The 9,132-nt window shown below is 40.0% G+C and overlaps 1 long non-coding RNA gene across 1 annotated transcript in view; it reads left to right on the top strand.

Moving 5' to 3' along the window:
* Positions 1 to 7,931, top strand: part of LOC109316079 — a 12,641-nt gene extending 4,710 nt beyond the window's left edge. Inside the window, exon 2 of the long non-coding RNA XR_002102669.1 lies at positions 7,842 to 7,931. This is a non-coding gene — a long non-coding RNA (uncharacterized LOC109316079). The remainder of the gene's footprint in view (positions 1 to 7,841) is intronic.
* The last annotated feature ends 1,201 nt before the right edge of the window (positions 7,932 to 9,132 follow it).

Here is a 9,132-nt window from a genome sequence, read left to right as displayed (position 1 = left end):
TCTTTCCTGCCATGGCAGGGGGTCAGATTGGATGATCTGCTCAGGTCCCTTCCGACCCTAGAAACTATGAAACTATTTCACAGCCCCACAGACTGTTTTTAAATCAGTCCAATAAAGTTATATTTGTTTTTGATCTTAAACTGAATAGTATAGCCTTAGCCCTGTAGCCTGTTAGTGAAGCTTCTACTTTCTTTTTTTCCCTGGAGAAAAATTTGTTGTATTATATGGGATGATGCACTACACAATCTGCACCCACTTTTCAAAGTCCTAGATCCACCCATGCCCTACTTTGCCATGTTCCCAGTGCCTCCCCCCACCGCTGCACCATGTGCCCAGGCTCACCCTAAGCCTCCCAGCCACAGGCTCTCCCAGTGCATTGCATCTCTCAGACACCCTGGGCTGCAGGCTCCCTAAGCATTGTAGGCTGCACTGTGCTGCACCACCCCCTGGGGCAGGGAAGGGGAAGTCAGAAGGAATGGGAGCCTGCCTGGAGACCCTCCCTGGTCACTTCTGCGGCTGCCATCAAGTAATGGAGGGAGTGGTGGCTAGAAGGGAGCCCACCCCTCCAGGGCCACATGCAGCCTATTGGACAGCCCTGGGTCAGTGAATAGTCACCAACTGAAGGGTTTTGTTCTTTATGTGTGATCTGTCCCAAACACTGCAAGAGTTCTTCTAGTGCTGGGAACTTCATGCTCCCTGCCCCACTCTACCTTCTGGTTAAGTGGCAGCTGCCATCCTGCATGGCTTCACATCTTCAGTATCTGACTAAAAGCACTTCCTTTTCTGCTGAGCCTCTTGTGTATACAGACCTATCTCTCATATAGAAACACTCACTTATATAGTGATGCCCCTTTGCTAAGCAGTAGCAGTTCTTTAGGGCCCTGTGGGTCATTTTCCCAGTAGGAATAGAAATCAGTGATGTAGAGTTGTGTATTCTCCTTGTGTAATTTGTTTCATTAAAAAATGTACAGAAGCCTTGTCTTCTTGAGCAGTAAGAACCTGCGTGCAATACCCAATTCCTGGGGAAAAAAATCCCTTATGTAAGGCATCTCCACCCTGTGTCCAAAAGCAGCTATCTTGCATTTCTGACTCTCTTCAGGCTATCACACCAATCTTACTATTTTACAGTCTACTTTGCCTTCCACTCAGTGCTTGGGTTTTTCAAAGCCATTTGCTAGGGCCTTGTGGTGTGGGAAGGTGAACCTACCAATCTTCCCTTTTGCATAGCTGCTATACAGCACAAAGGAACCTTAGAACTTTGTCTGCCAGACAGGTTAAATCTCACTTCTCTATGTCATTCACAGCTCTCTAGGTACAGTTACTTCACAGCACTCTTAGCTCTTCCAGTAGGCTGCCTCACCTTGAGTATTTATACTCTGAATGTGCCGATCATCAGCACCTTTTACCATGATAATATACCAGTATGTCAGTATATACCAGTATGTGGAACGATTTACATGCTTGGACATTGACTGTTTGAAAATTAAGATCATAAAAACAAAAGCCAAAGCTCCACCTGAGTCTATTTGGTCCCTCTGACTGGTGTGGTGAAGGCCTGCCAATTTCTGTAGGTAATGGTACAAGAAACTGATGTTGATAGTATTACACCTGGCCTCCTTTGACTCTTTGAGCTAAACAATATGGTATCTATTTACAGCTCAGTGGGCTGGTGCTAGACTTCAGCTCAAGTCTGGAGTGAGGCTTAAACTCATACCAGATCTAAAGCAAGCCACCTTAACCAGTCTGATATCATGTGCTGCAAAGTTTGTTCTACACATAATGTTGGTATCTGTGTAACTATTTACATTAGGTATCTGATTTTTGGTGGGGGGTTTACAAAATGTTTGGTATGATGCCTACTATGTACACAGTTCCACTGATATAAGTGTTTTCTGCTTGTATGATGTAGTCTATTTGCAACATGGTGACAAAACTGTGCTGGTACAAATGCTCTTACCAGTAAGAGTATAACTGCATCCATTATAGGAGGACGGCATACTTATGTAGTTAACATGGTAAAACTTTTGAGTGTAGACAGGACCTTAAGGCTGAATCAAATAAAAGTTACTTTCAATTAACAAATCCAATATGTATACAGGACAAACCCATTTTTGGAAACTATTGGGTTAGCGTCTGTGTTTTTATGCCTACATAAACACACACATATATGTGTGAAATGTATTAATTGAGCTCAAATACAAGTTTATAGAAATACAGACATTTTCCATAAATTGATGTTTTGTACTCTTTTTTTCTGTTAAATAGAAATGGTTTCCAGGAAATGGCAGTTGCAAGTGCTTTGTATAAAAATCACAACTACTGTCTGTTGATAAACACATTAACTGATAATATTTCCAATTTTCCTTTAAAGAAAACATTTAAACAGTATAATAAGAAATGGATATAAACTTCTTTATATGTTAAGATGTTATTATAAGAATTGGATATTAAATAGCTGTGAATGATGGGTCACACACAGTAAAGATTATTTTTTAGATATATTATGTGTTTATTGTATTTTGTAAGTATTGGTATATACCAACACACTTATTCAGTATTTGGGAAACGTAAGACTCAAAAGTCAGATTCTCTTAACTTCCTTGCTTTAAAGCAGTCAGGTTTTGTAATAGCTGTAATAGGTAATTACTATATTGCAACTTTTAGTCACCAGATCTGGTTTTAGAAAGGTATGATTGCTCATTTCCCTTTGATAAGGTAGATAGCTAAGCAGAATTGTTCCTGCATATCTACATAGGAAAGATTTGTTCTTAATAACTAATTGAGAGTAACTATAGTAAAAGAGCACATCCATGCCATTTACTTACATAGCTTAATCTACTTCTCTTGTAAATCATTGTATACACATTGCTCTGGTCTTCAAAACAGCCTGATGGCAGTCTGGGCAGATACTCTATAGTGCAATGTTCAACAACATGATCTATGAACAACAACGTGATGTGATGTGCCAACCAGAACCTAACAAAATTCTGGATTTTTGAGGTAAAACTAAACAACTCTCATAATTTTTCCACTGGTTTGGTGTTACTGGTGCTGTTCTTATGGAAATATATGTAACTAGGGAGAGGGCAGGTCTTAAAGATTAGCAATGCACAAATAGTTATTGATAGATTTGCACAGTTGGGAATCTTAAATTCAACTGTGGCCATTGATGGGACTCATATCCTTTGCCTTTCACAACAGGCCTCAGAGTTCATCACCTGAAAGGAGTATTTTTCCAGGTTGCTATAAGGTGAGGTTGATCTCTGAAAAGTTTACCATATTCATGTATGTTGGTCTAGAAAGGTGCATTATACAAGGATTTTTAGTAACTCAGCCATGTTTATTTATTTATAAGGAATAAGACCTTTTGCTCCTTGAATCATTAGGAACATTAATGGCTTCATAATGGTGTTGTGAATGGGGTGCAAGAGAAAGGAATTGTTTGTCTATGTATTGCTTCTGTTGGATGATAGTACAGTATGTATCTGGAAGACTGAAGGAAAGGTGGAGATGCCTCAAGACAAGGCTCTGTGGCTATAAGCTCCCTTTGTATGATGAATGCTGTCTGAGTTTTACATAGCATCTGTGAGAAGCTACAAAAAGAGGGACTTTCTGGATGTTATGAACGGTTCAGAGAAGGCGCCTCTAGAAATTGTCTCATCTGCTCAGGGAAATAGGATCTGAAATATATCGAGAGTCAAGGGGTAGTGGTTGAAATGGATGTATTATAATTAAAGAAATGAAAAAAATGTGTTTGTGTAAACAGTACACTGGGAACCAATGTTATTTCAGAGCAAGCTGAACCTGAATGACATTTCTCAGCCAAGTTTTCCATACTAAAAATCGTCATTGGTTCAAGGTAATACTGCAAACTGAAAGTTATTGGGACCATGGTAGAACGTGCATAAAATACCGAGTACAAACATTTCCATACTGAGAGGTTCATAAATGTGTGCAGGTGTGTCAGTGGAAATTATTCTTGTCCTGAAGACAGTGAAATAATATGAAATGGGCCTAATTTCTGGGGTACTAAAAATGGTGTGTTCTCCACAGGGTGCAGGACATGTTCTCCATAGGGTGCATGTCACAAACATAGCATCCCAGTGTTCTCTGGCTAAGTTGTTTTGCTTCTTACTTCCAGTAGTGTTTCCTGTATGTCCTATTCTATGCCCAAGCCACGCTCTCCTGCACCTAGGTCACCAGTTCTGAGCCTTTTTCAGTCGACATACCTCTTGGTCTCAGAGTGAGACTTCAGGTACCCCCTTTTAATGGGAAATTAATTTTTTAGGCCCTTCGACCTGTGTTAGACGCTGTATGAAATATATCTCAGGTACTCCCTGGGGGTACATGTACCCCCAGTTCAGAGCCGCTAACCTAGGTGGTCCCTTGAAAGCATCTAAATTTTTGTAGCAGGAATTTTTCCCTCCATTTTTTTGCCTTTTGGGCCCTTTACTAATGTGCACTCACAAGGTCAGAGACTATTTCTTTCTTCAGTATTTTTTGGCTTCACTTTGAGATTTTTTAAGTGGTCAGCAGTTCCTGTTGATCATGACCATTATGTTTCAGGTTCCAGAGAAACAATTAAAGTAGTTATTGTCTTCATATTGATCAATCTCCATGCCAACAATGCTAAAAGGTTTCTTTTTTCTTAATTTTGAAATATCACCCTCCCTCTGCTCTTTGCAATTTGGGGTTTACTTGGAGGTTGAAAGCATTTCCTCTCTTGCCTTACCTTCATAGGACCCCATACTAGTACTAAGAGAGAGCTAGGTGTGGGATGCGCAGCTTAGAGGAGAGTGGGGAGTGGTAGGGTGTAAGTTAGTAAGTAATTCTGCATGTGCTTCTACAGGATCTGCTTAAGTTAGAAGATGTTACTGTGAACCACATCCGCAAGAGGCAGAGGAGGGCTGTGTTCAAAAAAAGCAACGGGCAAGGCAGAAAGATATGCAGTGCTGCTGTTGACCAGAAAGGTACTTCCACACTAAGGGAGATATCACCCATGTGGGCAGTCCTGAGAAAGTTGCATTGCCTTGCAATGTGCATGTCACAGCAGAACACTAATTTTGCCTAAGGTTCTCCTGTAATGCCCAAGAACCAGCACAAAATTCACTAACAAAAGAAACAGGCTTTTGCAGCAATTGTTTTAAACCCAAGGGTTTTTTGCAAGTGAAGGAGCTGATTAAAAAAAGCTCTGAATAGTTTATAATCTCTCTGCATTTGAAATGTTTAAATTTGGCTGTTTACCTCAAAAAAAGGAAAGGTAGCTAAAAACTATGAGACAAAGTATTTTTTCAATTGCTTTTTCTCTTTTTCCAGGTGCTGCTGCAATTAATACACCAACCATTCAAAATGAATAATATTTAACCCTTATGGTATTGGCACCCTGAGTGGTGTGTGTAGGCATAGGGGAGTTGCAGCTGATATAGCAGAATAATCAAACAGCGTGAGAAAGAGGCAGGAGACAGAATATTTTGGCAATGTTTGTGGGAGACCATTTAGTGCATTCTGACCCAAGCATATGGAAAGAGACTTACATTTCACATCTATCTGAAATAGAAGTTCTTAACTGGTATATGGAACAAAGTGGTTTAATTTTTGCATACAGCTGTATTATAAGGCAACATATAATATTTACTAGCAAGGCTCCTCTTCACAGCATTTTTAAGTTTATGCTCTGCCTTGGTTCTGGAGGGCACCTCCAACATATGGGTCTCTGGCTCTGAATTTGATGCGCTACAGAAATCTTGATTTTCAAAAGGAGTCTGTCTCCCTCTGGTTGGGGCCTAGGGTCACTTGGTTGCCTTTAGATACCTCTTTGCATGAGTGACTGATGCCTCCTGACTCTGGGGGGGGGGGTCACCCACAGAAGCCGTCAACCCTGTCGGGGGTGGGGGGCAACAGCCCTACCAACAGCATCAGTGTTGGCCATCGGGGGGGACATCGGCCTCATCGGGGGGGCACATGCACCCCCTACCAGTCACCTATGCTTATTTGGTGCCCTTCAAGGTCCCCATGGTGCGGGGGGGGAGTGGTGACTCAGTAGAAACATGTAAACTAACATCAGAGCAAGGGGACAGGCAGGTAAATAGGCTCATCCAGGAAGAAGCAGTGAAATATGGGATAACAGTTGGAGGACTATCAGTAGCTGAATAGTTAATCCAAGATACAGTAACTTCTGCCTTCACAGAAATGTGATTCTTAAAAAAAAAAAAAAAAAAATCCCTCATTCCTGAATAGTTATTTCACTTTCATTGTGGATTAATCAATGCAGAGTAAGAAGCCAAATAATTTTAAGAATAGAGCTTTTGCATAAATGCAAGAGAGCTCATCTTGAAAAAATGTATTCCACAAAATAGCTATTCCACAAAATCCTTTGCATGTATGCAGGGTTTAAAAAGAATGTTTATTATTGTTTTTAGTAAGGCCTGAACAGCTTTTCAAAATATCATCACGTATATTATGAGAACAATGCATTATGTATTATTATTATTTTATGAATTAATTGCATTATTTATTATTATATTAAACAACATTTATTTTTCTCCATTGCTCCTATGTTGGCATCCAACAACATTTAATGCTTCCGCCAGATCTCAGATTTGTTGGCATTCTTATAAAAATGCCTCAGACATAAGGGGCTGGCTTATGCTAAAGCTAAATAAAAGCACATGCCTTGAGAAAATGCAAGGCTTTACCCAATGTGTTGATTCCATGGCCACCGTGTAAACAGAAGGCTTTAGTTAAAGAGAATTTCCATTAACTCTAGCCACATCAGGGCTTGTAGTCTCTTGCAGGTGTGATGTGGTCACACCTGTAGAGAAGGCCTAACATTACGTTCAGTAAGAGGCAGCAGGGCTACATGCATTAACAAATACATTGAACCAGCCAAACTGCAATTTGCAGTGTTCCAAGCATAATTTTCCCTTTGCCAGAGAAATGTTAGAAATGTAATATTAGGCTTTATAAATACTGATGAGAGACAGACAGTCTGATGTTAGACTGGATAGCTAAAATAAATGATTAAGCAGAAAGCCAAAGCCTTTGTTAATTAGAAATATGAGGCTGTTCATATAGACCTGGATTAACCATATCACAATCAAGACAAATTGGAGATCCTAGAATAAAAAGAACAGGCTGGCTAATAGATACAGCTTTAACTGGGACTCCACGTGGCATAAATGTGGTGTGGTACAAAGAAATTGGTGCTTTCTATTCTGATAGAGAACATTTTCTCTCTTTTACAATCTGTGTCTGACATGTTGACAGACTGAAGGCTGTACTATGTGCCTTTTTGGCTCTGTGTTCTCTTTCCATTCCAAGATCCCTTGAGTGCCATTTGGCATTACAGGGGCAGATTGAGTGCCACTGAAGGCATTGGCAGGGCATATATCCAGAAGGGAACAAATGTCTGGTACCATGACCACAATGGATTTAAAGGTGCTTCATTCATCTTTTATCTGGGGGGAGTTTTTGGAATAAGGGTTCAATGCAGAATCTAATGGAGTATTTTATTAAAATAGGTTTTTCTCTCCAGAATTTGTAAGCAATTGCAAAGTTAGTCATAAAGCAGAACCTGCTATCAATTTGAAATGTTGAATAGATCTAATTGATGTTGCCCCTAGTAAAAGTAGAGGGTACTCCTCCTAGTTTTACTCCTTGTAAAAAAAAGAACAAAATATCCCTGGTTCTTTGCTTTAAATACCTGATTTTAAATTGTAGTAATTTCACAACACAAGGCCATATTTTTTTCTACAATGTGGAACTTGGTGAAGTAATTTTGATATTTTTATTTGTCATTGTTTTATTTTGATTCTGTTTTATTTCCCTTATTCTCCTTGTAGGGTTATCATCTCTTAAAAACACAGTGAAATTTCATACGGAAATTTTCCACACAATTGTGACATCAATACCTCCACAGATACTTTTGTCAGGTATTTGTTAGTCTCCAAAGCCCAATTTGCGCAGAACTTAGAAAACTGTCAGGGTTTCTTCACATCAAATGATCAGATTCTTTGAAGTTGTACAAATGCCTTCATCATTAGCAAACAAATGTAATATATTTAGTGCAATTTAAATAAGTCTTTTTTCAATATTGCTGCCTAAATTTGTATATATAAGCCCATATTTTGGAAGCCTAAACCAAAGTGATGTTATTTTCAAAAGAGCTGAGCACCTGAAGCTTCCACTGAAGTCCATGAGAATTCAGCACCTTTGAAAGTCAGGCATTTTGTGTGGGTTCCCTGCTGGAGATTTATGATTTACGTATGTTAGGCATCCACAAGAGAAAATTCTGGCTATATCTAAACATGTATATACACACACACATCATATATATATAAAATGTAATCTTCAAATATCTAGTCATAACTTGCCAGAGTTACTTAGTACATGTTTGTGTATTCATATACTTTTTTTTTAAAGACTGCAAATGAAACAGATCCAGTTTAGTTGAATGTTAGGTAATTGTTAGGGGTCTACTCAATTCACAGTTTTACGGATTTTGCAGAAACCATGAAATCCAGGATTGTCTGTGAAATCAGCTTTAAAAAAACCATAATAAAGATAAAATACTGGCTTCTTAGTGGGAGCCAGCAGTCCTCACTGCTGCAGCCCAGCCTTACAGCCCATCCAGAGAAAGGGAGGGGAAGGTGTTGGCTGGCAGGGTGGAACAAAAGGCAGTAGTCAAGATGGTGGCTGCCCCCTCATCCCTTCTCCCCCTGCCAGGGCCTGTCCACCAGCCAATGCCAAGGCTTGGGACTACATGAAGGGCAGCCAGCGTACAGCATGATGGTCGTCCCCTCATCCTTTCTTCCCCACTGGGCCCTCTCTGCCAATTAACACTGAAGAGCAGGGTTCGCAGAGCACATCCAGGAAATGTCTGTGAGATATGCTCTTTATGCCATGACCAACCTTCAAAAATTTAGTCCCACCACAATTTAAGTAGATCCCTAGTACCTGTATTATCTGCTGAGATGGTGGAAGACAGAATTTACCATGTAGCAAAATATACACAAGGTTGTATGTACCAGTAGGTTCTGTTATAGGGGAACTACAGGCTGCCAGCTGTCCCCTCCTCCAGAAGAAGCCAGGTCACATGAGAGACCTCTTAGGGCTAATTTCCTCAAAAGTATG

Source organism: Crocodylus porosus, unplaced genomic scaffold (assembly GCF_001723895.1).
Source record: "Crocodylus porosus isolate Cpor-Errol unplaced genomic scaffold, CroPor_comp1, whole genome shotgun sequence".
NCBI classification, from domain to species: Eukaryota; Metazoa; Chordata; order Crocodylia; family Crocodylidae; genus Crocodylus; species Crocodylus porosus.
This window is presented reverse-complemented; position numbering and strand designations above follow the sequence as displayed.